Consider the following 4,145-nt stretch of genomic DNA (forward strand, 5'->3'; position numbering starts at 1 on the left):
GATCTCGATTAAGGGACGGGAATGTTAGTTAGCGCAGGTTGCTACTAGGGCAGCTGATTTACTCTGTGCTTACACCCCACAAGCGCCAGGAACCTGAAAACTTGTTAGTAGGATAGGGTGTTTGGTCAGGATTCATCATAGACGATGATGATGCGACCCAAAATCATAGTGTTTGTTGAAAGGTATTATATTTTATTCTCAAGGCAAACAATCGGTTGCTGCGGTTGAGACATTTCCCGTTTAACTTATCTAATCTAATCTAATCAGACCCTAGCGCAGCCAATCTTTCGAAGGGATCCTGGAGAGTGCCTTAGGTTAGATGACGCCACAACTCGCTCGGATGAGACATTTCCCGTTTAACTGTTGTTAAATTTTTAATGAAATGGTTTAATCTTAGACAGCCGGCTGTGGAAAGACAAAACCAAATAATATTTATTTATAAAATAAGGTGTTAAACGCAATGCTGCAATGATAGCGTAGTCTGGTTTTTAATTATATAATCATTTAGTTCATGAATTTGTTACGGAATAGACGCGACGAACTCAATCATCAAGTGCCTTCCGATCTTTTTTCTGTTAGCTAGATGAAAAACGAAACTAAACGAAACTATTGGCACTACGCCCCCCGGGGCATGGCCTTCCTCTAACGTGGGATTTCTGCTCCAGCGCCTCTGACGAGACAGGAGAAACCGGGACCGACGTTTTACTTCACCATCCGATAGAAGCTCAGTGGATAAGGCGGGAATCGAACCCGCGTCTCATAGCATCATCGGGATCGGCAGCCGAAGCCGCTACCCCTGCGCCACGAGAGCTAGATAAGGTATTGATTTTCGTTGCCTCTCGAGCTACGATGCTATGGAGAGGGCTTAACACACAAACAACCGACGTCGAGCCCTCCGAGCTACGGAGCTATAGAAAGGTCTTTTCAACACAAAAAAGACTCGCGCACCACACGACGTTCTTGATGAATCAAAATAATTTTGTTACGCAATAAACCTAACGAACTCGGATCGTTTTTATCGAAAACTATATCATAATACACGACAAAAATGCGAAACAAAAGGCACACACAAAAAAAAATCACTTTTCACTCCGAATATTTTTTTAACGACCACGCGCTCCTTTTGCCAATTATGCACTCCATTTGTGTTAGATGAGATTAGATTAGATTAAGCAATATCATATCATAAAAAATAGGATTTAACTAATTTTCATATCAATGTATGATTCTCTTTAAAATCATTAGTTAACAATTATTTGAAATGGCTCTTTGCGATTTTTTTATTCTCAAACTTCTTAATTACTGCTTAGGGAGCTTTTTCATAGATAAGTATTAATTTCGTTACCAAGTGTCAGCTTTGTTTTGTATTACGACAGATACTTTACTTTGAAGTACCAACTTACAAACAGTTGAGTGCTAATATATTTTCAACAAAATACTTCACTTATCTGTTAAAGCCTGAGTAAGTGGCCACAGTTTAATATTCAAAAGAAAGCTTAACATAAGTTGCAGATGTCCCAGTGAACCATTTATTTGTTATTGTTGGCAACAAGAACATCTTTCCTATGGGGAACTGCAAAATTTTCATTATTGATACTCGTTTGAGCTTCATCATCTGCTACCTTGTTGACACCACGTCGCGTTCAAGGACCCACTTAGTGCTATTGTTAGTTTTACAAACGTAAAACTTCAACGTCCACCAGACTGTGAAGAATTGTTACCTCGGCAAATAATAATGCGTTATCGTCCGACCCGTATACATGGTTGATCCGCTATAATTACTGTTTAAAAAGTTGCAATATTTTCTCAAGAGTATTTTACCTCTTTCATTTTTTTCCCGCCCGAGGGAACCAGTTAGAAGATAATTATATTTTTACCCAAAAATAAATTTGCCCTCGAGCTGCGCGAATTTCTATACCAAACATTGTTGCCACTCAAAACCAACCAGGGTTTGTTTGCCGACATATCGACAACAGAGTGAAGGAGCCGAGGTTCTTAGAGCACGATGGCTCCCCTGCTGAGACATTCACGAACGACGACGACGACGACAACGAAAACGGATCCCGAATATCCGAAGGAAACACACCCCTAACCTAATAACGGCCGGTGTGCGGTGTAAACACAGAAAGCTAAACCGAATTTAATTGTGAAAACAGAACGCACATCAGGCAGGCACTTGGAGTGTTTATGATCGGATCAGACAGCTCTAGCAGAGATTCAGGGACCGGGGGAACACAAGGAAATGTGTCGCATTATTTGGGATCAACGAAGGTTTGAGGGCAAGGGAGAAACAGCAATGATATAAGATTCGTGAATTTTGCTTAAAATTTCTTTAATTTAGGATGCACAGAAAAAAAGTGTAAATTCACACGGCACTGAAACCATGTTTCAAATGTAAACATGCTCAATGTAAATTTGAAACTCATTGTAAAAAGTTGAAAAGCATTTAAAGGACCTTCACATAAAATTAGATTCGTTGTAATTCACGAATCTCATGTAAATGGAACTTTGGCTTCCAGCAAATCATAAATTTGAAAAAATGAAAAGCATGTAATTGCATATTTGATGTAATATTTTCTAAATGTAAACAGTAAAAGCATTTAAATTTCAAAAAAATGTTTTGCGAATGACAGCTCAAAGCGCTGACAAAAACAAATCAGCTGAAAGTTGTTGAAGATTGGCGCAAGTGAAGTGGAGGTGTTTACTCATTCTGTGCCAGATTTTGCGTCGTTTGGGCAGCTTCTAATTACCCGGAGCTTTTGGGCAAACCAAGATGACTCTGGATAAGCTCGGGAAAGGTTCACCAAGGGTTGAGTGGCCCGAGTAGATGTTTTCGTATGTGTTCAAATGAAGTGGAAAGCGTCAACTCAGAGAAGCATTCAAGTTTTTTTTTGCTCAGAAGACATTTAAGAATAATGGCAGTTCATCCCGCTTACTTGTTTGGGCTTTCCGGTGGCATTGGACCTGATTTCAGTGGGGATCTTCTGCCGTGACGGCCTGAACTAGAGCAGCTTCCTTCTTCCCGGCTTCTTTATCTGTCGCAGAACAGATGAGGAGCTGATTTGACAGCATTGGCGAACTTGAAGGAATCTTTCTTCAAGTCCTCCGCGCTGGGTTGGACAGTAGACCGACAAGCACATCGGCAGGCACAATCGTCCCGAAATCCGGATTGAGAGAGCGGAACTGGTGGCATCTAGTCGGCTTCCTTCTGGCCATTCTGACTGCGGTGTTTTCATCAAAACATAAACGGTGGCCGGTGAAGCTGCTGCATCCGTAGTGACCGGAAAACCCGTTGTTTGCTCACCTTCTGGATCGTTGCTCTTCTACCTTCCGGATCAGATCTTCGTCTGGTACCTATCGGTAAGATTTTGCCTTTGTAATGGTAATCCGGACGATTTTGTGATAATACTTACGAAAGATTTCTTTGAAATGTTGAATAAATAACTTGAATTATCTAAAAAGCAACTCTTATTAAATTTGATTTTTCTTTTAAACTGACAGAACATTGTTGTGTCGGATTAGCTTACACGTCAATCTTTGATTACAGAATATTAAGTTCTTTGGAACTCCGACAACCAATTGGATTTTAATTTTGGGTAGGTATCAGATTATCCAAAAATGGGTTTAGAGTGTTTGGCAAGATTTTCAGACGTTATTTAATTTTGTTTCCTATGTACAAAGGACCTTTTGAAAAAGTAAGTAAGTGCAAAGTTTTTCGTTCGTCGTACATTTTCGTCTCACTCAGCTTTTCTACTTTTTCTGGACACTTTTGCAATCTGCCGCTCTTCAAACAGCATTTTCAGATACATCAACAATAGAGAGTAGCTTGCTCATTTTATCTATTCAGTACTTTAAATATTCAGTATAACTTTATGAAAGCTATAATTCATTATTAAAGTTCTGATATGCCGATACTAGTAATGGGCCGAGAAAGTGAACGCTATAAAGATTTTTTTTAAATCAACTATTCAATTTTATTCAAAAATAGTTATAACTTGAAAATGGTGCACATTATCAAAAGTATTTTTTGACATTTAGTCGAAATTCAAAAAGGGTTGGAAAATCTTCTAAATTGTAATTTTGATAGCACAAAAAAAACTCTAATTCACAAATTAGCAGTAATGTCAAAACTAATTCGTCAGTCA

General features: G+C 39.0%; 1 long non-coding RNA gene across 1 annotated transcript; it reads right to left on the reverse strand.

The window, feature by feature from the left end:
• Positions 1–2,867: 2,867 nt before the first annotated feature.
• Positions 2,868–3,501, reverse strand: LOC119769583. Its single transcript, XR_005278436.1, has 2 exons — positions 3,414–3,501; positions 2,868–3,354 (listed from the first exon to the last, which is right to left on the reverse strand). It is a non-coding gene; the product is annotated as an uncharacterized LOC119769583 (long non-coding RNA).
• Positions 3,502–4,145: the final 644 nt, after the last annotated feature.

Source organism: Culex quinquefasciatus, chromosome 3 (genome assembly GCF_015732765.1).
Source record: "Culex quinquefasciatus strain JHB chromosome 3, VPISU_Cqui_1.0_pri_paternal, whole genome shotgun sequence".
Classification (NCBI taxonomy): Eukaryota; Metazoa; Arthropoda; class Insecta; order Diptera; family Culicidae; genus Culex; species Culex quinquefasciatus.